The sequence below is a fragment of the Agelaius phoeniceus genome, chromosome 1 (assembly GCF_051311805.1).
Source record: "Agelaius phoeniceus isolate bAgePho1 chromosome 1, bAgePho1.hap1, whole genome shotgun sequence".
NCBI lineage: Eukaryota > Metazoa > Chordata > Aves > Passeriformes > Icteridae > Agelaius > Agelaius phoeniceus.
Genome location: NC_135265.1, coordinates 40,162,522 through 40,189,214, shown reverse-complemented (window position 1 = coordinate 40,189,214; position 26,693 = coordinate 40,162,522).

Sequence of the window (26,693 nt, the reverse complement as noted above, 5' to 3'; positions counted from 1 at the left end):
TCCCATTGCTAACTCCTTGATATGCAACATGCCTTGGATAGGTGATGGCAGACAAATATTGGATGACAATAACTTCCAATTCCTAAATATTTTTCATTCCTCCAAATGATATATTGCTGCGTGCTTATATTCCACAGAGGCCTCATATAAACAGATACTGGTTCTTTTTCAACTACTTTCAAATCCCAGGCATTCCAGCTAACAACACTGATAGCCCAATGGACTTAGTCAACAGTACTGCATTTGCAAAATAAAAATTTATTTGTTTTCCTTTTTTTTCCCCCCTTTCTCTCACTCTCATTTTTTGACCCCCTTCCTCAGCGGACAGATATGAAAGCCTGCATTTTTAAATTCTAAATGAAAAACCCAATTTCCACACTGAGACCATTTTTCATGCTGAGGTTTTGTATTCACTTCCACAGCTGCACTGAGTATAAAATAGAAGATCAAAGTGGAAGGATCAGTACAGTACAGCAGTTAAGTCTGAGTTCAGTTCACAGGGACAACTCTACAAGACTTGGACCTACCCACCCATAAAAGCAGAGTTTTGCTGCCCCATGACCATGACATTACAGGGGAACACTTTAACAAACCCATGAGAATATCTCAGATGTGCACCTCTGTTGGAGTGCACTGATGAGAGCCAGAACATACATTGGAAAACATGTCTGGTCACACTCTCCTACCTTGAACAAGCCTCATAGAGATTTGCTTTCCAAAAATATGAGACTATGCTTCCCCAAACCAACAATTAATAGAAAAATTAAATGGAAAATAAAGTGTGAGGTAAGATAATTTTGTGCTATCTCTTGACCCAAGGCAAGATCATCTGCATCTAAGTCACCTCAACTGGTAGAATGAGTAAGGAATGCCAGAAAGATTTGTAATAAGTATGACAATAATGGAAATAATTGGGAATATTGGGTGAATAATTATTCTTAATAATGAGAATAACTCAAAAATCACTCAATTTTTCATTGAGTATATCCAGTGTCAAAAACTTAAGGATTGCCAATTCATTTTTCCTGATTAAAAGAACACTATTTAGTTTGTTATCAATTATTTTTACCTTATACTGGACAAATCAAGAAGCTGAAGCCTCTCTAATCTCCCACAATATGATTTGTCTGGAGGAAAAACATACTTGTAACTTGTCACTTCCCCTCTGTTGCTGGCAATATCTTGTATAACAGAACAATGGGCAGAAGAAAGGATGAGAGGCAAATGCTGCATCTGTCCCTGGGGCACAGTTTAGTGAAGCAGTGAAGCCTGCAATCCCCTGGCCTTAGCAATATTCTCAGTACAAATGGCATCATTTCCTCTCAAGTTTTGTGCCTAACTTTGCACTGAATGAAACATCTCTCACAGGATCATCCTTTGACTCTCTGGGCAGGTGTTACACTGGTTCCCTGTGAGGCAGCATTGAAGGATCCTGGGATCAAAAGGAAGAGAGAGGAAGAACAACATCCACACTTTTCCTCTCTTTTCTTTTTCTCCAATATTTGTATCCTGTTTTACTTTCTTGTGCTCACAGTGCCCTTCATTTCACTTGGATGGATATTTCCTTCACCACTGTCTGACATGAATTCAGTCTGTTGGCCTCCAAAGTAGAAACAAAATTAACTGCTCAAAATTCTAAGGATTACCTTGAAGTTCCTGGGACTGTGAAAAATATCCTTCTCCAAAACAGTGCTTTCAGTGAGACCCTCAGTCCTCTGCCAGGAATAGCAAATGCCTTAAAGTCTGGATATGGGGTTCACTGTCAGAGGTAATTAAATCTGAGTCTCAGCTAAATTCTCCCCATGGATCTGGAAATGAATAAATGTAGCATCGAAATGAAGTATTAGTTGCATCTGCTCACACTTCGTGCCTCTTCTGTAAAGTACTAGAAAGAGCCTGCCCTATTCCATGCACTTTCATAGGACGCAAGTAAGAATATGACATTAATTTTGATAAAAAGGCACAAATTGCAGGGGGCTTTTAGGTCTTTGTAGTGTTGAAGTTACTGATAAATGCTACATCCATATGCAAAAGGCATACAAAGGCCCCAGCACTGAGCCTGAAGTTAATCCCAGACTACTGAGTGGCTCTTCTCTCTCCTGCTGCTGCAACAGAAAAGGGTGGAGAGAAAGGAAGTTTGCAGAACTCCTCTTCTGGCTTCAAAAAACTAATTAAGACCCTACTGCAAAACGATCTTATTTGCTAGGAATTATTTCTTGTGAGTTGTGCCAAGTGTACTGTATGCTTGCTTTCTTTTATAGCTGCAGTGATGATGCACTAAAGGAAGTGATGGAAATTTTGTGCTGCAAAATGAAAGAGTTGGTTTAACCCTGATTTATCTTTTTTGCAATTTTGAAAATTGAGGTTTTTGTTTCTCAGAGAAACTTGGAGAAGGAAAATAACACACAGCTTATTAAAAACAGTCCATTTGGATTTTGTTTTCATTAAATTGGGCCAGTATACAGACTTTTCAATACATGACTGAAATTTTGCTGTCTTTTTTTCAGTTAGTTTTTTTTCATGTGTCTCTACCCAGCTATACACAGCAGAAGCACCATTCAGTGAATTTTACATCCTTTTAGGAATGCAAAGCATGTAAACAAATTGCATACTCAGATTTTATTTTTTTTTTAAATATAATTTTAGGGAGGGAGTGTCTTCAGGATAAAATTCATCTCTAAGCAGATCCTAAGGGAAACCATAGATAGAACTTTAATGGGCTGTCTATATTTAGCCAGCGCTATAAGACATTCACGAGGCAACCAGCTTTATCATTATTCCCAGAGTCACACGTGGAACTCTGTGAAACCAACTCACCAGGGATTAAAATTTAATAGTAAATGATTATACTCATAGTTCAGTCTGTGCCTTCAGCTGCAGTAGTCACCCAGGTCCGGAGCACGTGCAGCACTGTGAGACATGGGCAGCTCAGCAGCCTTGCATGAACTATGGAATAAGAAGCAGAGCAAGCAATGGAGCCTGGTGCCAAGGTTCCTGTGCTGGTGCCAGTGGGGCTCCTTCCATGTGTGGAACAGTTGATGCAAGTGCAGGACTTTGGGGAGCTGTTCTAGCCTGGTTTCCTGACGTCACACTGTGCCACACGGACACTGCTCACCACTTGGGGCAGCTTGGGGATTTCTAACACGGTGCTGGCCCTGCTTCATGGGGTCATGATTGTGCCACCTTCAACTTGGCCATTTAAATGTGAAAAGCAAAAGCAAGGAAATTAAAAATATCAACACCAACTCCTGACAACCAGATGCTTTCTTAATTAGAAGTGAATATATTTGTACATTATTATTCTCTTCAGGTCTGAGAAAAAGCAAAAATACATTGTCATCTGCCTTAATTTTAAATGGGCTTTCTGGACAGCTTTTGCATTCATAGGTTAATAAGTGCAGCTCTGATATTTACACTCACAACAGAGCAGACTTATCAGTTCTGTCAGACATGATTTAGTTATGAATTACTGGACTCCACCCTGGCGATTTACAATTGCAGCTTGAAGAAGGTGACCTTTCCTTTCCCTGGGACATGCTCTGTTCCTGTGAGAAGTGCATAGAGAGCTACACTCCTTAACAAATCTAACAACACATATGGAGAAAAGAATCATCCACAGAAGATAATTTGTCATCTTCTGCACCTTTTTTGACTCAGAGTGTGCCAGAACTCAGTAAAGACATACAATAAATACGTATTTCCCCCAGGTGTTAGACATATTTAATCTATACTTTCAAATAAAATCAAATTAATACCTTACTTTCCTTATATTTCCCCATAGATAGATTTAAAGCTGTGGCATAGCCTGTGTTTTCCATTCACGAAAATCGCCTTTCTCCTAGAGAGGTAGAATTTGCCCCCAGCTGAGAATGTAGGCATCCAGCATAGTCTAATTATCAAGTTGCATTACTCCCTCTGTAGTCAAAGGGCAGTGATAGAGCCAAGCCCTCCAGAAGGCAAACCATCTGAGCTGCCCACGTTGGAACAGGATGACTTGCCTCTGGGAGGATGCAGGATGATTGGTTAAAACCAACTGTTTAGACTCAGGAGAGATCAACATCAACAATCGACAGTATCCAATATTCCATGATTGCAAGAGAAGTGAAGTGGCAATGAAGCAAACATGAGCCAGACTTCACATGTAAAAGTGAAGTCAGGTATAAAAAAAAATTCAAATATTCCTGCATATAAGATATTTTCAGTGACTGGTGATTTCTGATGCCAAATGTGAATAAGGGAAAACGATTAGTAAGCTTTCCAGGATTAAATCCCACTGAAGTTTTATGCAGTTTAAGGTTCATCCTGTGGAGCACTCAAAAGCTACGATGCTCAGAAAAAAACAATACTGGTCAGCAAAAAATGCACCAAAATAATACCTTAGCAACCATGATTGCAAGCAGATAGTAGCACCAGGCCTCCTTTGGCACCTGCTCAGTGTGGAACATGATTACCATCATGACGGAGAAAAATCCACATGTATGACAGGGCCCTTGACCACAGTTGCAGGTTCTCTGTTCATTTGCAATCACTGTTTGTTTTCCTTTCAGTAAATTAGCTTCTCACCAGTTTCCTGGCAGACAATCAAATCACTGTGTACATGATGCTCTGAGGGAGAGATCCGAGGTATCCAGGAGTTTAGGAAAAGAAAAAAACAGCTAAGTAATTCAAACTTCAGTGGGGTGGGGAGAAACCATCTTCTGCTCATCCACATAGCCACCATGCTTCTTTATATAGAAAAATTCCATATATATTGAGTCACCCCCAGAATGTTACACCTATGGATAGCAGAAGACATCCTGTATTTGACCTTATTTTTAATAGCTCTCATCCTTCACATGTGTTTATGAGATAAGATCTCTCACAATTAGTTCAGCCTTCAAGCTATTTGTTGTTGTTCTTAAGTTTGAGGTAAACAGTACAAAACATTTTGTTGCCTAGATATTATTTTCCATTCTGAGCAGGAGTCAAAAATAGCAGTATGGACTCTGCACTGGGAATCGATTAACACAAGCTCTCTTCAGCAATAAATTCTGATGGCTAGCAGCAATGGTTTGGGCTGGCTGACCAAAAGTTTCTCTGCATTTCCTCCCCCAAGATAAAAGCAAGGTAGAATCCTGCAATACATGTAAGCAGGTCCAGTTATTTTTCCAGCAAAATTGTTTTTCAAGACTTACTTTCACTTGTTATAACCTGTCATTTTACACAGCTGTAGATCTGGCTGGCAAAACAGGACAAAACCCAAACAAGTCAACAAAAAACAAAAAGGCAAAGAAATGAGGATACCCTAGTGAGGGAGTTTTATTAGCTGTATGGTTTTCAACAGAAGCCAGCCATAATTTAAAATTTAGGGTAGGATTAGTCCTTTCCAAATTCAGCTTCATTATTTCTCTAAATTCTCCATAGTTAAGGCTTAGCTTATCCCTATGTTGGTTTCCCTTGTGGGCCTGTTTTCCAAATGATGAGTAACAGTTTGGAAATGAATTTCATTCCAATTTCCTCACCCAATTTGCACTCTCAATTTGATCTAAAAATATTTTTAGTGGAAAGTGCTCTATAAAAGTCTCAGTCAGAGAAAGTGTCTTGATTTAACCTCAGCTGGCAACTAAGCACCTCACAGCCGCTTGCTCGCTTGTACCACGCACTCCCAACAGGATGAAGGAAGGAATCAGAAGAGTAAAAGTGAGAAAAGTCATGGGTTGAGATAAAGACAGTTTAATTTGACAGAAAGGAAAGAAGAGAATAATAATGTTAATAACAGTAATGGTAAAAGAGGTAGAATATACAAAACAAGGAAAGCACAATGTAATTCCTTACCACTTGCCAACTGGTAGCCAACCAGTTCCCAAGCCAACTTTCTCCCCACCCTATATCCTGAGCATGATGTTATATGATATGGAATATCCCCTTGGCCAGTTTGGGCCTGTTGTCCTGGCTGTGTCCCCTCCCAACTTCTTGTGCCTCTCCATCCTTCTCCTGGCAGGACAGGAGAAGCTGAGAAGTCCATGATGTAGAATAAGTACTGCTTAGCAACAGCTAAAACATCAGTGTGTTATCAAAATTATTCTCATGCTGACTCCAAAACACAGCACTGTACCACCTACTAGGAAGAAAATTAACTCTATTTCAGTCAAACTCCGCAGAGAGTGACAGCATTATCTTCCTTAGATAAGATTAAACTGATTGGAATATTCTGCCCCAAGCACCACTGCTTCCCTTTTGAATGAGAGCCAATGCTGCACCTGTGGAAAACCCACCTTGCAAGTTGTCTTGGAGTCATAACATCTAGAAACCTAGACTGATGTAGTCCTGGACAGGTAAGCACAATGAAAAACTAGATTTCATTAGAATGCCATGAGCTCAAATTGTTCCAATTAACATTTTATGTCTGAAAAATTGGAAATTCCTTCTTTTTAAAAAAAAATGCAAAAATCCCTCCCTCTCCCTAGCCACCATCAACTCTAACAATTTTGTTTGGGCTTTAGATCCTAGCTACAGAATTTTGGTGATGTTGGAAACCAGCTGTTTATTCAAACAATTTTTGCACATCAGAATTTTTCTAGTGCCTCATACAAATTTAGTTCTCACTCTATCACTGCTTAATTTCCTTAATAGCCTCTTATGATGGATATGCCAATGAAATTAAAGTCAAGAACTTCAGAGCAGCTTTTGTTACTATTTTCTAAAAGTATTCAAGAACATTTGTAGACCCTGTGATGTGGTAGAGAGTACAGCTGGTTCATGATTGAAATCAGCAAATAAAAGAAATAAAAACAGGGTGATTATCTGATAGCTTGTCCTCTTATTAAAATTTTGTAATCTAGATATCCAACTTCAATCCTAGTCCTTGAATATTCTTCAAGCTAGCAAAAAGGATTTACAGTGTTATTCTTTCCCATATGCCAAGCACAGAACCCAAAGAAGCAGTATCTAAATACAGAATTATGAGTATATGAAGAGATAATAGGCAGTTGATTTCTTCTGTCGTCAATTTCAGGACTTCAAGGACATGGGAAGAGGACATGAGCCCAAACTCAGCAAACTAAGTGTCTGCTAATATTCTGTCTGTCCTCTTGTGCCATGCCTTTACTAAACTTAAACTACAGCCATTTGGAGCCAGCTAATGACTTCAAGGGAGGCTGAATCAACCAAGAGGAACTCTGCACATTGGCCACAGCCATACCCCTTTGTAGGAACAGCCTGGGAGGGACTTGCTGTACAGGCTGACCATGGTTCCCTGACATCCAGCAGGTCTTTGGCTCCAGCAAGAAAAAGAAAGCAATAATAGAAAGTCTGAGGCATCTCAGGCTTCAGCAAAAGAAATCTCTTTTTGTACAGAAAATGCCTTCTGCATTTATCTATGATCCGAAAGGAAAGCCTCCTGCTTGTGTCAGAAGTGCTCAAATATGTTGGTGAATTGTTTTAGCAGAGATGTATCTCTCAACTTTTGAAATTACAAATAACTGAGTCTTGTAATTATGGAAGACAGTACCTCACCACAACTGAGTGTTTTATAGCCCACATCAGCAAAAGTATTTTTAGATCAAATTGGAAGTGCAGTGAGAGCCTGAAGCTGACCAGAATCATAATGCAATGGAAAACCTCACACAGACACCTGTTTCAAAGAGATTCCTGACTCAATTGTCAGATCAAAGAGTGTCAGCTACTGCTGATAAGCTCAGATAAGCCCCTGGAACCCTGGATGCTTTGCAGATCCCAAACCTCTTAACACAAGTGGCTCACTTATCACAGTTTCTTTGGGGTCTCCTGAAATTAACTGACAAAATTTCATGGTGTATAAAAGAGCATATCTTGGGAATGAGCACTGCATTTATTTTCCCCAAGCCAGCATTCTCCCCCTCACAGGTTCATCTCCCAAGTGCTCAGTGAAGTAAATTAGAGAGTAAATTGAATAGCAGTTCTTACTTTTATTTCCCCAAGAATTAGTGGAACAACAGCTAGAATACACACAGACACAGATGGCTGGAATGAGTATTATTTTTCTGTGAAGCAATTTCTCTCTTGCTCTCTCTTTATCTGTCACATGCACGTACTCTATTTCCTCTTCTGATGACAAGACTGACCAGGCTGCTGATCAGCTGCGTTGCTGATATTGACAATGACAAATCCCTTCCACAGCTCGGGAGAACCTTAAATAAATTCTCCCAAGACACTGGCAGACATTCTCCTCCTTGCTCTGTCACTCATGGTGAAGGCTGAAAGGCTGATTAGAAATTATGCAGGGGCATTCTAGAATGGAAAAATCTCCTTGATGGGGAATAAGTCAGGACTATAAAATGCATTTCATTCCTTCTCTTTCCTCCTTCAGTTTTAATTAGGATTAAAATGTCTCTGCCAGATATTTTGGAATTACTTTCATTTTCTTATACTATGCATGAGTATATTATCTGCTTCACATTATCCTTAAAAAATACTGGAGAATTAACTACTGGAAATAAAACTGTTGGAAGGCAAACACATCTCGGAAAAATCCAAGGCTCTATTCATTTCCCCATTTCCCCTCCAGAACACATGCACATCAAAAGATTTTGTGGCAAAAAACCAAACCTAACATCTATTTATTTTCCCACAAACATATTTTCATTTCATTGTAACAGAACCCTGTTTCTGGGCAAATGACAAACAAAAGTATTGGCAAGAAGTAAAATCTTGGCTGGTCAGGGCTCGGCAGAAGTTTATGGATTGCATTCAACCCTTCTCGGGACTAGGTGTATCATCTCCCAATAACATCTCATGTTTTATAAATACTACAGAAAAAAAAAAAAAAAAAAAAAAAAAAAAAAACCAAAAACCAAGTCACCACATAGAAGAGCCAAGTCTACCCTCAACCCAAAGCTCACAGTATTTTTCCTTGCACAGCCATTCATTTCTCCCTGCCAGCTTTACATTTTCTGTTCCTCTCCTAACATGTTGTGCTCAGCTATTGGTACTTTTCACATTATGTAGATCCAGGGCATCATTTAAGACCCAAAACTTTGGCCCACAACCTTGAAATAGCAAGCAGCCATGTTGGAGTCTAGTAACAAAAAGGACAAAGCCTAGAGGGGCTTGGTGAGAGACACCAGCAGCCACAAGCACCTCTCCATGCAGCAGAGCACTAGGGTTTCAATGAAATAGAAGTGTTCCCCTTCAATAAGGAAAAGTTTGGAAGCAATAACCAACCTACATTTGCATAAGGGAAAAAAGAAAATTTTACTGCAAACCTGCGGGATTTGGTTTAGATGGCTTTCAGAGCTGAGTATATCTGCTTGATGCTGACAGCACCTTCAAATAACTCTAGGAGAGCACAAAGCTGTATATGACATTAATATTTACCTTTAGGTGTTTTACTCAGCCATAATTATACAAATATCCACAGTAGGAACTGTTGTTGTGGTGGACCCTGTAGAGAAGGCTGGGACTGTGACTCAGGCCAGCCTTGCATGCTGGATGGGGTGCACACCTGACATGCAGCATCCCCTCCAAAGCACAGGCATCTCCATGAATCCCAGTCAGCCAAGACAGGCACATCCTCTCCTGTCTGAAGGGACACACCTTTAGTGGGCAGGACTCAGTCAAGGGGTGGAAGTTCCATCAAGGGAAGCGTTGCTGGTGGATTCCAGCAGAATGAGTGGAAGTTCTGTCAAGGGAAGCGTTGCTGGTGCATTCCAGCAGGATGAGCGCTTACAGGCAGTCAGTATAACAATGGTTATGAAGCAGCACAGGCAGAGACATCTCTACAGTCCTCTCAAAGACAGAGAGTGCTCCAAAAGAGTTTGAGACACCTTCACACTTGAGGGTGTTCAATTAACTTGTTTACTGAAATGAGGCCAGCCACAACAGCTTCATAGCATCTGATAATATGCTTTGATGCAAGACACTAAACCAAATGGAGAAATTAGTCTACTCCAATGACAAGTTACATGTTCCTTTAGATTAATCATTTTAGTAAGAAAGATTAACTTTTCAAAGCACATTGTTCAGAATTTGTCATGATGACTGATGATGCTTCTGTTGATTTCATAACAAATTTTGCATTTAAAAAGCATTTTATAATCTTTTGCACCAAATTCAGAGCTATATATCCACCTGTCTAGCTACAGCTACTTTTCAGGCAGATGTAGTCCCAAGAATACTCATACAATTGCATTATTCTGAAAATAAATCCCCACATTTGTGGGCCTACTGATTGAATTGTCTCTCTTCTTGTGAAGCTCAGGTTGGTCCAAGTCTTTCTGTGAGGAACATCTTAGAACAAACAGAAGGAAAGAGTCAGGGAATATTCAGTGTTTACCTTTCCAAATAAAGAGTCAAAAGATTTTTAATTGCTAAAACTTCCATTATAAGTACATAGAGAATATTTTATTAGTGTTGGTTTTAAGATCCAGCTTACTTTTGTGCAGGAAGATTTTGCCCCTTGACAAACAATCACACCATTTGCTTTTTTCTTTTTTTTTTCTCCCAGTAAGAGAATATTAAAGTCGCAGAAATCCATTTTCTTAAATATTGCACAAGACTCAAAACTTGGAGGCTGAAGACAGAAAAGAATACTGTGAGACAGTGAAATAGGAGAGAGGCAAAAATGTCACTAATAATTAATATTTATACATCAGAGGTGGATTCCCTTTTACATTCTCTTAATTATAAATAAACTTGTTAAGCAGAAATGTGGATTCTGGACTGTTGATCTCATTTGGTCTGAAAAATCCCAGTACAACTGCATAACAGCTCTTTGATTGCTTACTACAGCTGATGCTGGCAAAAGTTCAAGCACACAAACACCCAAACAAGATGCTTTTTGGTCTCTCCACACATGTGTTTGCCACAGATGTTTATCTCTGATACGTTCACAGTGAAAAATTCATTAGCTCAAATGCTAGCAGGAGTGGTTTGTTTGGAAGCTTTAGGCACATTGGATGTTCTTCTCAGGAGGGAAAATTTCCAGTTGCAAACCTGATTCCAGTACTACTCAAAAATATCAGAGTGGTATATCATCACTGCTGTCTGTATCCCAGGCTGAGCTCTATTGTCCCTAGGTCCTCTTCCTAGCTAGTGAGGGCATCACCAAACAAGAGATTTGCTGTGGAATCTACAGACCTACAGGAAAGCAACTTGCCAAAAGGTTTATCAATAGAGGAGCTGCAGAATGCACCAATAATCTCAGGAAATATCTGCTATCAAGCTGTGGCTCTGCAGGGGCAGATCACTGCTGCATCTATTTATGTCCTAGAGAGTTAAATGAATTTGATTTGAAGCTCTTCTTTAGAAGAATTACACTTTACTCATCTAAAATGAAAAAAAACCCCTAGTAATTATACGTTAGGAAGTTCTTAACTCATTGGTCTATTTATATTTTAACCAAAGTGTGAAACTATTTTCTGTGAGTTGAGAACAAACCTTAATTCAAAGAGGTCAAGAATTTAACGGCCAATGGCTCCAGGGATTTTAGGGCCTGGTGAAAGATGCTTGCAGTTCAGCCTTCAAAGTTTGGACAGCTGGTACTGTAGGGCATATCCAGGGAAGCACAGCCAGCCCTTCTAACCCCAAAGCATCTTTCTAGTTACTCAGTCACGTTGTCTCAAAAACTAGGTGTTATTTTTCCCTCTGGCAGCAGTGCTGGCTTCTGCCTTACCAACACATTATTCACCCACTTTCCATTGCAAAGTCATCTTTGCAATGGGATTGACTTTTTGCTCTTATTAGCACAGAAAAACTAAGGTAAAGCACAGAGTACCTCAAATCCTTATAGATTCAATAATAGGTTATTAAAGTTGTCAGGCGTGCCATGGAAATTTTCAGATTACTTAGCCTCTTTTGTAAACCAAAGGCTAATATATGACCCAAACAATTAGAGTCTGTGAACTTTCACAGACAGCCTGAAGGCAGCTGTAGCAGGCAAGACAGAGCAACAATTTGGAAAGAGCAGCAGGCAGTCAAGCACTGTCTGTCAGGATAAAGCTTCTCTTAGTTCATTAGGATGAAGAGGGAATCAGATAATTGGAATGCACTTGCACACACATTCAGCTTTTGAAAACATATTTGAGCAAATGTTTTTGCCTAGACATAGCAGCACACTGCTAAAATAAATCTTTCCTTAGTTCTTGTTCAAGTGAGGTAGGAAAGAAAGAGGAGGAGGCAAGTTACCCTTAGAAAGTATCAACCCACCTGCACTAAGAACAGTCCTAAGGACCTTGCATGAGAAGTGTCTGGGCTTGCATTTAACTCTGCTCAGCATTTTCAAAATAAAGGGTAAAAAATAGAGAAAAGAATTAAAAGCAACAGTGGATAAAGAAGAACAAAGCAAGAAAACTGTGACAGGAGCACAGAAAAGGATGGGCAAAACCACTTCAGACTTCAGTAAGCATTTCTGGTGGAGCATTACAGCTTATTTAAATCAAAGTTTTTGGAGGGCTTGCTGGCAAATGCACCATGTCATTTCTGCAAGAGTGGAACAAAATTTAATTAAAAAAAAAACAAGGAAAGAGAAAGAAAAGCAGCCTTTACAGTTACATGAAGCCAGATTTGAATAAACAAGTGGAACAATAGTGTGATTCCTTTCAAAGAAAATTAGATGTCTCTTTTTTATCTTCTCTCTGCTGTTTTACCGAGGCTTAAGAAAAACAAAGTTGAAAGATATCTTGTCTGCTTGCCTCACAAATATGGGGGATAAAGGATGGGTTCCTGAACTTATCCTAGAAGGGAGGGGAGGGGGAAGAAAAAGAAAAGCTAAGCAGCAGCTCCCCCAGACCACTAGCAAGGATGAGAGAGATCTTAGCCCAGACAAAACCAGTGTCATGAGAAAGCACTTGCTAATTCATTTCAGAAATCTGGTGCTGACACATAGCGCTTGTATTGACACACACACCACACCAAATGAGGGAAACAGGGGAAGAGAATGTGGGGAACGTAAAAAATAAACATATTACTAACTACTTTTTATTTTTAAATAATATATGTACTGCTATAATTTAACTAAATTATTTATGTACTTTTTTAAAAGAACTAAAACATTACTCTTACTCCTTTGGATCTCTTCACTTGCATGCTGATCCTCATGAGAGGCAGGATTCTATGATTCTACAATGGGGTCATCCCAGTGAAAGATCACCACAGATGTATCTGAATCAGGAGGTGCTGTTAGTCATCCTGATAACTCACTGAATCAGTCTGCAATCCTAGACCAAAAAAATCCCATTTCACTAGAAATAGTTCTACTGAATTAAACTGAACTTCTGAAAAGTCAAAGGAGATTTTATTTTTACATACATGTGTATGTGCATACACACACACACATACACAGCAGATGGTTTCACCTCATTGCCTCCTGTCTCTGAAGAGATATTTTATGGTAACCAGTGCACACAATCTTCCTCAGAAGATAATATCAGTGGCACACTGTGATTCACACTCTCAGATTATTCAGCACAGAATATTGACTGAAAACCATCTTTCCCACACAACTTTAGTTACGGGCACAATAGTTACAGGCAATAAATAAATATTACATTCAACTGACATTAATGAGCTAAAACATTATTACCTATCTGGTCTCTAACACAAGTCCTTTAAAAAATCTAAAGAGATTGTTTCCCCAGTATCCTTAATCAACCAAAATAATGACAAATTCTTCACATTTATACAATACAAATCTTTATCATCCTCTGCCAGGTATTTCTGGATAAATAAGTCTTTATTTTTTCAGTTTAGAATAGTCAAGGCAGTGCAACATTTGCATACAAATGCCTACTTCTAGCACATAAAACTGTGAATTTACATGATAAGTTTAGAATATCATTAGAAAAAGGGAGCCATGGGACACATCCTGCCATCAGCAACAGCATTTTAAGCCTGCAAGGAATCTGAATGGAGCTTCTCTAGATTTACACAGGACTAACATAGGTAGTGAATGGCACATTTTCTTGATAAAATTTCCATGTGGTGAAATGAGTATAGAGGAGGAGTTTAGGCAAATATCATGCATAATAAATTGCCTTTTCTTTTTTTCATCAAGAGAGATAATATAAGAAAGAGTAGATTTTATATACTGTACTAGCCTGGGTGAAATTAATAATTTAACTGTGGAGTGATTGTGTAAAATAACAATAAAATTCAGATATATGCTCAGGCAGGCATTTCAAAGGGATCTAATAACACAGACTATGGAGAGATCTTGCTCTTACAGCCCATATGTCCCACAGGACTTCAGAATAGTTTCTGAAAGGTGTTTTTCTTAGCTTTTGTACACTCCTGTTATTGGTAGCCTTCAGCTAGATGCACAGGGATTCCCACAACACCCAAGAAGATTTGAATATCTGAAGCATAAACACATTGAGATGGGAATCAACAAAGATGGGCTGAGTTTCCACCTCTGCCACAAGTAGCTCTGTGATCTATACCAAGTCACTTTTGTTTCTGGTTCCCCTGCCATTTCAGCCATCAACATGATGAAGAAAATGGGTCATCACGATCATTTAGGAGGAAGTGGAAGCTCCCAGAGCTTCCACTGGAAGCTTCCCAGAGCTTCAAACTGCAGCTTGCACGCGGAGCTGCCTGCACTATGCATTCCTCAACACTTAGCCTAGGTGTGAGAGTGGAGGGTCAACAGGAATCAACAGATGTAAGAGCCGAAATGAGGGATACGGGACTCTAGGTGGCTCTCCAAAATGCAGTTTATTCCATCCAAGAGGTTACAGCAGTCCAGGGTCTTGGGTGACAGAGCCTGTGCCTACAGCTGTCAGCTCCAGCTGCAGGCAGGCCTGGAGACCCTTTGGTTTTGGTTACATTGCATTATATACTTTTCTTTGCTTAGCATCTTAATACAGTAGAACTAATCTATACCATAACTATTATCTATAGCCTATCATAGCTACTATAATTACCATATTCATGTTACTATTCTCCAATCACTAAAAGTTAGTACATTACAGTTTAAGCTAGAAGTTGTTTTTCAGTTTTCTTGCAGTGGAAAATTCTGAGACCTTTTTTTCTACTTGCAACTTTGCTGACCTGTTTGCCTGTGCTATCTTTCTGCTTGGTAAAAACATCTTGTTTGAGGTGGGTTTATCCTTTGCTCTAAGCCATAAAAACCCCTTCTAACTAACATACCCTTTACCTCTTTGGTTAGCCAGTAAGACTGGCTCAGCAATTCTTTTCTTCTACATCAAAACTGGCTTCCATCTCTATTCCTTCATCAGACTCTACATTTAAAAACCTTTCTGCTAAGCATACATATCTGTAAGACTTTCTTGTCAAACTTTCATCCTTCACAACAAACAGAGAATAAGGATCTATGAGAATGGTCATGCTCACATGGTCATGTGAAAATACAGGGTAGATGTATCCAAGTAAATTTACATTAATATCCAAATAAATTTACATTTTGCTTATTGATGGGGGAAAAGAATTTGCAGTAGAGGGGTTTTGTAAGCAGGCTCACATGCATAAAGAAAACAGATACATATTTTTGATACTATTTTGATGCTATCTTTACTATTAATGCTTCAGGGCCACCACCATACAAATGTTCTTATCAACCATTCATTAATGCAGGTCATTACTAGACACTAGGGCACTTGTGCCCTGTTAAACCTTTACTTAGTGTTTCATCAACAGTCCCTCACATGTGCTTTAAATCAGTTTGTTGAAAACACTTGTAATAAATTCCTAAACCACGAGTGGTCATAAAATCGTTTACACACACAGAGCCTATTTTATTGTGTCTGGTCCTCTAAATCATCAGGCCATATTTCTTGAACCCTAGAAAAACTACTTTTTAGTTTGAAAGTGTGCCCAATGGATACACGTGATTCAGCTTTAAAATACCCTAACCCATTATGGTGGCAATGTGTATATATTATTTATAACAGGCTGAAAAGGAATCTTAAAATTATTTAATTAGAGGCATCTGAATTAAAACATCAGAAGTGTAGTAAGAGACTGAAAGTACCTGGGGTTCACATAAACCCTAGATAACAACATGGAAAACTCCTTTGAGACTTGAATAGATAATAGAAACACTAAGAAATCATTCCTTGTATGTTTTCAAGCTTTTGCTGAAAGGGTTTCCCAAGTAGGAAAAAAAGCCACATTTAATTAAAATTCAGTCTAAATGTCCTGTTTACTTATAGCTGTAAAGATTTTGCATTATTGAGACAAACACAGTCTACTATTATCAAAACCAACCACTTTATAATTTATAAATGGAAGGTGAGAATAGGTAGATGTACTCAGAACATTGTGTTTCCAATGTATTGCTGTATTTTAAAGCCATAAAAGAATGATCTGGCATTCAAGCTGTCCAAGAAGTAATTTGCAATTCAGTAATTCAGTACATTGTATTTTAATCACTAAATAGTCATGAACAGAGAAGGTAATGATTTCTCATGTAACTAGCCACTGCTGGTTTTCATGAAACAGCTCCCTTTCATGGATGCTGAATATTAAAAAAGCCCAAACATAAACTGCCAAGAGCTTTGCAGTGTGGATGTGTTATCCCACTGTTTTGAAGTAAGGCTTTGAATTACACGGAAGAAAGAAAAAAAAAAGAGAGAAAAAGAAGAAAAACAGGAAAAAAAGAGAGAGAAATAACATTTTTATGGTTTTTTGATTAATTATATTCTAAACTGTTATCATAGAATCACAGAATACTCTGAGTTGGAAGGGACCCACAAGGATCACCAAGTCCAACTCCTAAGGCTGCACAGGACATCCCCAGGGGTCACACCATGTGCCCAGGAGTACTGTCCAAGCACCTCTTGAACTCTGTCAGGCTGGTGATGTGGCCACTTCCCTGGGGAGCCTGTTCCAGTGCCCAGCCACCTCCCGGTGTAAAACCTTTTCCTGATTTCCAACCTAAACCTTCCCTTATACAGCTTCAGGCCATTCCCTCAGGTCCTGTCACTGGTCACCAAAAAGAAGAGATCAGTGCCTGCCCCTCCTCTTCCCCTCACAAGACAGCTGTAGAACACAGCTGTCTCCCCTTGGTCTCCTCCAGTGAGCAGGACAAACCAAATAACCTCAGCCAGTCCTCATGTGTCTTCCCCTCTAGAAGACCCTTTACCATCTTTTTTCCCCTCCTTTGGACTCCCTCTAATAGCTTAATATCTTTCTTATGTTGTGGCAGCCAAAACTGTCCCCAACACTCCAGGTGAGGCTGCCCCAGTGCAGAGCAGAGCAGGACAATCCCCTCCCTTGCCTGCCTGGTGATGCTGTGCCTGATACCCTCCAGGACAGAGCAGGCCCTCCTGGCTGCCAGGGCACTGCTGACTCTCATCCAACTGGCCATGCACAAGGACCCCCAAGTCCCTTTCCCCAGCACTGCTCTACAGCCTCTCTGTACATTCAGGGTTGCCCCATCCCAGCTGCAGTATTCTCCACTTGTCTTTGCTGAACTTCACATGCTTGATGATTGCCCAGCCCTCTCGTTTGTCGAGATCTCTGAGCAGGACCTCTCTGCCTTGAGGGAGTCAATAGCTCCACCCAATTTTGTATCATCAGCAAATTTGCTTAGTATTCCTTCCAGTCCTGCATCCAAATTGTTTATGAAGGTGTTGAATAGCAGTGCGCCTAAGATGGAGTTCTGAGGAACACCACTGTTACTGGGGAAATAAAAGCCATATTTGTTTACTCTTACTACACTGTCAGTTTCAGCCATTTCCTACACACATGCTATTTCCAATCTGGTTATCAGCTCAAGGAATTTATTTTCTTTTGTAAAATAGTGTTATTTAATCACTGCATGTATTTGTGCCATATCAGTCTGTGCCTTCAAACACTCACATGCCAAGAACAAGTTAGTCGTGCCTCACTGGTGCTGCACAGGCATGAAGCACAGTGGGAAAGAGGGGAACCTGTACACCCAGGCACAGCCATGAATATAACCTTTAAATGAGAAAACACCCTCCCAGAAAGTTGCTTCACTTGTTTCATTTAACCACAGTCAACTAAAACAGATAGAAACTGCTTCTCCTGACGGTGTTGTCATGGTAGTGCCAGGTTCCCTGCAGCCCTGAAATCTTTCCAGAAGGATGTGGAAGTGCTTGCACAGCTAAGCTGGAGCACAGAGAGGGATGCTGCAGCAGCTTCCCTCAGGCTTGTGCAGAGATACCCGGTATGGTGATACCAAAGCTTGTTTAAGGAAGGGTGCTGTGCACCACCTATTTCCAAGCCGTATCTGAGCTGAGCCTTGGCCAGCAAGCTCTCACCAACCCACCTGACAGTTCCCTGCAAGCTCCAAGCCATCTCCGTGTCTCCAGCAACAGCAGGATGAAGGGACAGTGCTTCACAGAAAGACTTCACTGAGTTGGCCTCAGTGGCAAGATTTGAGCAGAGCCTGTGTTTCACCCCTGCTCACAGAGGAGAGGTGGGAGGATGGAATGGGATGCAGGGCAGATGAGTAGTTACCAACAGTTACTCTCAGGCCTCCCACGTGGAAAAGCAGCAAAGCTGCTCCAAGGAGATTCCATCTGCTCCTGGTAGGGAGCACAAACATAAATAACACCGTATGGCCAATGTTATCCAAGGCAGCTGTGGGATCTAAAGGAATCCTAATATTACGGTATTCAGCAGTCTGGTCAGAACATTTAAGAAGAAGATCCTAAAGAATTCTAAATTTAGTTTATAAGCTAATGTAAATATGAATAATATATATGCAAATATAGAAGCAGGGAAAAGCTACTGTAACACTTTGTAAAAAAATCCCTGTTTGGTTTCACTTGCAGTAGCATTTTACCAGAATAGACCCAAATATCTCTATACAGGCAGATTGATGTAAGTAGGTAGCAGAGGGCATTTTCCTCATGCACTGCAGATTCCGCCTTGTCACACAATAACCTGTTTGCCACTCTACTCAAAACAACCTTTACGGACTCTGGATGATGGCTGAGAATTAAAAATCAGCTTTGTTAATTTACTAGCTCCTGAATGAGAGAGAAAATCCCTGTATCATGCAGCTATTGTTCCCTTGGAACCTTTATTTAGCTGCTGATGAACAAAGAGAGAAAGTTCGGCTCTTTCCTAGGTTTTTTATCAAGTAGCACAAATTCTGTGCTACAATTCTTCCTGCAGCTGTGTCAAGTGATGGGATAACCATTTCCTCCAAGCAACATGAATGATGCAATGGCAGGGGACACCAAACCAAAAACAGAAAGGAAAAAAAACCCAGACAAAACAGCAGTTCTCCATTTTAAAAGGAACCCACGGTCATATTTGTGGGTACAAAAATATCTGAACAGAAATGTTGCTTCTAGAAGATCTCTGCATTTTACAGAGGTCTGATAAACACTGCTTCATGTTTTCCCACCCAGAGCAACATTACATGTCAGCTTCTAAACATCACTTTGAAAGACTTCATAATATAGGCCTTGATTTAGCAGAGCTGTTCAGCATGCAGGAGACCATAAGTGTATACATGGGTGTGGGTTCATTATTGAAGATGAAAAGGACATACAAAAAACAAGAACAAGAACAGTAAGAGGGTCGTCTGTTTCTCTCCATCTTCTCCCCTCCACTTCATCAGGCTCTATCACCTTTGATTAGAACCGAGTGACTAATGTTTCTTTGACAGATTTAAACTTTTGCTTTGCATGACTAATTTGTATATGGCTTCTGCTGTAGTTCTAAAAGGCACACATTATTTTTCAGCCCTGCCCAGGAAAAGAGCAGACTAAAAGATCTGACTTTCCTGACTTCTGCCAATCTATTCTTTCACTGCAACTACCAGAAAGTTGTTGTACAAACAATCATTCGTGCCACAGATTTTTGAAAACAACTTTGCTCTAACTGTGGTTTGACATACAACATGAGTGATTTCCAATTAATTCAAAGGATCTTTCTTCTTCCTAAGTGTGTGACTGAAGCCCATGGGAAAGATGAACCTTTGTGGCTATTGAACTGTAACTGTTAAGTACTATCGTTTGTTGAGCCTATTCCAGCAGCCAAAGATGACAATAAAATAAGGTATGCTGCTAAGTGTGTCCAAATGTTTTGTCATGCTCTCCATGCCATTAGATGGTTTAAGGAAAACACAGACTCTGCAAGTGATGCAGTATAGATCTGCCAACATCCCAGAAGAAGAGCTGGGAACATACCATTGAGGCAGTTATAGACTCAGAATTCCATATTTTCTCCTATTGACATTCATTTCCATTATGTAGTATATTTTTTTTTGTTTTTTTTTGTTTTCTGTCAATTTAAAAGCAAACAAAAACAAAACACCCAAAACCAACCAAACAACAACAAAAACAAAAAAACCAAAAACAAAAACAAAAACTCAAACCTCCCCAAACTAACCTCCTCAATAAAACCACAAAATATCACCAATCAAAAAAAAAATCAAACAAAAAACTCCAGAAAAACAAACAAATTTAAGGTCAAGAGGGATTTCATCACTCTCCTGATGGACATTTTCTATTCAATTTCACCCCAGACCTCCTGCACCCCAGAATAGAGCTAATGACAGACACAAATAGAAATGTGTATTTGTACTTCATTTTGAAGTATTTCCAGTTTGTAATGCAATATTCCATTATTGCCTTCCGTCATTGTTCCTCTCCTCACTGTGTGATTTTCATTCTTCCCTGTAATGGCCAAGGACAGCAGTGTAGTTTCTTTTGTTCTTTTTCATCCCCTTCACTGAATATACCAGTTGAATTGCAGAAATTCACCATGTGAAATGTTTACTTTTAGTGGTGACCCCTTTAGGGCAAGAACATTTGCTCAGACACAATCAAGAAAACGCAGATGATGATACACTCAAGGCCTGTAATGGAAGTACCTGTTTATACACTGAGACATCACAATTTAAAGACACATTGAGAGTAATTTGTCACCAGGGTCACTCACTACAACAACAGAGCTAGAAAAAAGCAAGGACCAAATCTAGTCTATGACGCCACAGAGGAAACATTCCCAATAATATTAAACATTAAATCTTCAGCATTTTCTAAAAAAAGTCATTGAGTTCCTCAATTAGGATCTCTGGGAGCTTTAGAAATTGAGTCAGTGCTAATAGAAGGAGCAGACATCTCACAGTCTACAGACAGCACTTTCAGCAAAGGTATGTATATTTGGAAGTAAACCAGCAACTAGTCAGACATCCCAATTTAGAGAGAGCCTCTGAATGGGTGCTTGAATGAGAAGACTTAGAATGAACTTCTGGAAGAGACAGCTAAGTCTCTGCCACTACCATTAGCTACCCAGATTGCTTTCTGAAGTTCTCTGACCTGCTGAAGCAGCTCAGTTATGCCTGGAAGTAAAATAGCCCAGTCATCCCCCAAACCACCTGTCATTCAGCTCCCAGGTTCATTAGCACAAGCAAGGAAAATTTGCACTTCATCAAGACAAATCTCAGCTTGGCCCTGACATATCCACCAACAGATGCAGGAGCAGCATCTCATAGCTCCTAAAAGCTCTGCTCAGTGTTTATTGCTCAACTGTTTATGCAGTTATAACACACAAGGGCTTGGTAAAGTACTTACAGCCACTTGAATATCTTTATAAGTTAAGTAATCAGATGTCATCAGAATGCAAACAAAGGAAATAATGGAAGCTTTCACTGAGGGATTTTGTCTTACCTTTCCCATGCTCTCAAACATTAAACATCTTGAAAAATGCTTGTCAAACTCTCATGTTGCACTAAGCTTCTTCCTTCTGATGATACCATCAGAAAAATTAAACTCCAAAAGTAACTGTCTAATTTTATCCCCTTCAAATTATTAAAGTTGAGATCTATTTCTGGCTTCAGCTTTTTAAGTGAAAAGAGACTTTCAGGAAGCTTTCTCTGTGAGTTTCTCCATCTGAATTATTCAACAAGGTACTATTATTTTTATTTCTCTTGGTCTCTTTTTTCAGCTACAACAATGGCTTAGCTGGAGCTAAATGAGTTTCCCAGGAATTATTCCACATTCACAAGCAGGCTTTCCTTGGCAAAGGCTGCCACATGCCCTTGGTTTCCCAGACACAACCTCCCTTTTCACTCTTGTAATCCAGGTCCACCTGTTTTACCAGACAAACATGGGCTAGCAAAATATCCATAAGTACCACCTGGTGGATCTCAAAATCCCATCTGGGATGGAATATTTCACAAAGAAAATAAAAATTACAAGAAAATGTCAGAAAAGAGGAGTTTAATGTCTGGTACCCTGGTATGATACCTGTTCTCAGCTTGACCCAGGGGAAACAAGGTGGCTGTGGTTATATTACAGATTTTAAATTTTAATTTTAAATAGGTTTCAATAAAACCTCCAGGAAGCACAAAATAATTTAATTTCAGACATTTAACTTGATCTTCCTGTCTGGTGGCAATGCCTCTAAATGTGTGGTGTAAAAAATTATTCCAATATCTTAAGTCTCATTTTTTTCTCTTGCTTAGGCTCCCAAGGTGAGCTGTTGGGGTGCCCTGCATTGCCAAGTCACAGCAGTTGGCAACCTGCACTTTGAGCAGCTGGTCCCCAGCCCACCAAGCCATGGGCTCTGCTGAACTCCTCCTTTCATACTCATCAAAACTGCAAATAACAATTCACACGTTCCCTTGAGCCATTACAACAATGGGCCCAGGGATCTCCAGTGTAGGACAGCCCAGGGACAGCAACACTGCAAACCACAGCACTCCACACCATGAATGTGAGTCAGGGTCTGCAGAGAGTGGTCATAAAAAGCCAACTCGCTCTGGAACATTTTCCCTACTTTTGTAAAAATATGGGGTTTGATTTAAGAGAATCTCCAAAGAACAAAGTGTGGACTTCTTGATTTCCACACTCCCAAAAACATCATCTATCCAGTGTGATTTCCCAGGACCATTTTCTGCATCCTCTGATGCAGCATTATGGTTCATCTGCTATTGTTCTTGGTCAAACAGCTTGAAGTACAGAGGGCAAAATGAGATTAATAAAAAGCAAGAAGGTCAAACCCTTCATCAAGTTCAAGAGTTCTGTTTTGCAGTTGAGTGAAGTAATGTCTCATTCCCACTTAAATTCATTCTTCCAGCACTAAAGCTTACTAAATAATTATACTAAAGCCAATCCTGATTAAATCTTTTGTACTTTTAGAATCGGAACATCAATTAAATTAAACCCTGATTGCAAAATATTGAATCTTCTCCATATCCTTCCTAAAAGAAAAAAAAGTCTGCTTAATGATCTCAATTTCAAAAACATATTCAACCAGTTACTTCTCACTGAAAACAAAAATCCTTCTCCCACATATGCTCCTGTGACTTTTGCTGGGTTCGTCCTTACTGTAAAGTAGATATATCTTATAAAGAAACCCAAAAAAAACCCAAATCAATCATAAGTATAATTTCATTGATGGAATCAAATCCTTCATGAAAATCAAGGAATTCAGACTCACAGTTCTTAAAGAAGTGTTGGTAAAGAATAGCAATCATCCTCTTCAGCAGGGATTTCTCAGTAGACATTACAATGTAAAAGTCACATAAGAAGGACAAAATGGCTTGTCTTCTCTTTTTTTTTTACCGAAAGCAAATAAAACACTCATTTCAAGACATAACTACAAAATTATTCAAAGGAGTTGCTACACTTTTCCACTTAATATTTTTGTGGGTTTTATTTTTTTAACCAGTGAAGAAATGAAAATGAATGAGTTCTTATTCAAAGCTAACATTTCTCTTGCCTCCGGTACCCACATGCAATTGCATGTGAGTCTTCAGGTTAGACTGGTATAATTTAAATATTAGTTGCTCATTAATGTGCAAGTGGTAGCTCCAGCATTCAGATTCTCTGCAGAGCTATTCAAGTGAGGAAGAACAGACATTTCTTTATTTTCTTTCTCAGAAGCACCTCATTTATATAGTAAGTAGGGCATGCCCAAAGAGGATGTCCCCAATTACAAAGCATTATACTCACATCAACAAATCCAGACTGAGAAAATGACCCAAGTCTACCAATGTACAAAGTCTGCCTGGTGTAATTTATAGCAGCTGTTTCAAAGGCACATTTGCATTAGAGGGGACAGTAGCAGAGGTCTTCTAGCTAAATGCACTTAGTTCATCACTCACTACAGCACCAAACATTTAATATACAGAGGGATGGGGTTTTGCTTCACTGTTACCAGCCGTCATTACAACAGTAGGCACCTTGAATTACTTGCAGCAAGTACACAGAAGTGCCAAAGCCATTAATCTGAAGACAGGTTTCTCCAGAGCAAACGCTTACTTCTGGTGGGTATTTATTTGGCTATAGACCCATTTCAGACTTAACTTTGCTCATTATGGCGCTTGGAACTGGCCTTCAAGACACGTATTCTTAACACAGGGAGTTATGTGAAGAGAAGCTGCCATGTTTTGCCATTATTGGACTGTGAATAAAGAATAAAGTGGAGCAGAAGAAAGAACAAGTTGGTCTGCATTTGATTACATGACTTTCTGAGATGCACTTTATTTCATGAGAAGCTTTTGAGTTCCTAAATCCTCTGCTGAGAATCAAATGCATACCACCAAGGAACTTTACCAAGTTATCATAGCTTAACTTCCTCTGGTAGCAGAGAAGTAGTTTATGAGGCCAGAAAGGTGGTATTTTGAAGATGTGCAGCACTTGGAATTTACAGTGCAATTAGCATGTAATCATGGGCCTAGTCTGTAGTGTATCAGTATAATGCAAGGTTTTCACTAACTTGCCTCAGCTGCCATTCTGAGGGGCATCTGAGACAGGGTTCAAATTATCCATTGGATCAGAACATTTTTGCTGGCAGCAACAAACCTGTCCTTTTTAAACCCCTTTATTTGACTTTCAGGGCCTATCTACATTCTGCACCGAAAAGAATCTTATTCCTAGAGATGGTCACAAAGAGTTACCACCATCACCACTGCTGCACATGCAACTTTAGATTGTAGTTGTAGCCCTGGGGACAAGAAACTAATATTATGGATACACTGTTACTCAGGGATTACACTCCACATTCTTGAAGCAGAAAAATACTTTAAATTCCAGTCATTGCACACTAAAATTTGAAAACATTAGAAGCCTCCACATGCTTTTCAGGGATCAGGTGAAAATAAATTGAATATCAGGTCCCATAAGTTCTTTTGAGCAATGAGAGATGAAAATTATGCATTTGCTCTGCAGCATTCCAGTGTGTATTTTGATGCAACGTAAATTAATTGTCTCTGCTAATTTACTCCAGTTACTTCACAGTCTTGTTAATTAGGCAGCTCTGTGCAGCATCATTGTGTTCCAATTCCTTCAGAATTACAGCTTACTTTGCTGTTGTTTTTTAACTCATTGAGCAGATAAATATATGCATGTCAAGAAATAAATCTAGACATGCTTGTGGGAGCTAATCCATCAATATCTTATTTAAAGACAAGATTTGCTTCTTCTTCATCCCCCAGTATGATTCCATCAATAGCCCAGAAGGGACTGCCTATCCAACAGGCCTCTCCCATACTAAATCCAAAACACAGCACTGTACCAGCTGCTTAGTAAAAAGTCAACTCTATCCTAGCCAAAACTAGGACAGTACCTAAGCTAGCTCATCAATGCTCACAACTTTATGTGCTGCTCCATTGAACATGTGCTTTAGCTGTGTCTTTAGTACAGGCACTGCTGCATTTGTGGCTTGAGTAAACCTGCTCCACTCTCTCAGGGTCTGTACAAGTTAATAAAACAACCCCTTTCAAGCCATATTTCTGCAATATGCAATAATGAAAAGTATTCTGAAGTTTTATTCCAAAAGAGAGCAGGAAATAAGATTGCTCAGAAATCTTAGCCCCCATCTAGAACAAAGAGAAATAAAGACACAGACTTATTCAGTCCAACCTTGAGTAGACAATGCCAACCAGTCCTCAATAAAAACTTTAAAGATAGAAAATACTTCCTCCTCTCCCTTTTAACTGAGGAAATTGGAGAGGAAAGAAACTAAACCAGGCTTTGATGTGTCCCTATTAGTTTCTGTCTGCACAATAGTTCTCCTCACCTCCAAAGGGCAATAAGAAAGAAAGCAGCTTCCCTACCTGACCCAGAAGCATCATCCAAAGAGCAGGGGCAGCACCCTAGAGAGGAGATAGCTCACCCTGCTTCCCTCCAAGCAGCTGAGCTGAATGGAGGCATGCAAGCCCTAATTAAGGAGGCTGGGCTAACTTCTGCTTTAGTTAGCATGGAGCAGCAAGTGTATTAGCATTTAAACTTTGGAATGGGCAAAAAAAATGGATGTTGGTCATGTACAAAAGAGAAGAGTTTGAGTCAAGAGTCAAGAACTGGATTAAAGGACAATAATTGAAAATGAAACATCCTCTGCCAACTGAAGCTCTGTTCCTCACACATATTTCTTCTTGCTAATTGTGTGCAAACTTATCTTACCCTGGCAAATCTGTGCAGACTCTTTACAAGACTTATAGAGACCCAAGGAAAGAAAAATTAAATTATTTTTTGCCGGGGGGTGGTGGAGGGGATGGTGCTGTCACAGTGAATTACATGTCCTGGTGTGAGGAGTTTGCAAAATAATCTGTGGAGGTAACAGTCTCTTGCAGATGCAAAGCTGTAAAGGCAGAGATTTCTCTCAGAAAGAGTCCACCCAGGGAGAGCAAATGGTGCCATGATAAAGAGAAGAATAGGTGGGTCAAACCCAAGGGTCTGGCAGCTTTCAGCAGAAATACCAATTTTCTAACTCTGTAAAGAGATGCAAAAGAGGTACCTGTGCAAGTGTTTGTTGGTCCTCCTCAACCTTCCCTTTGTGCACAAGCA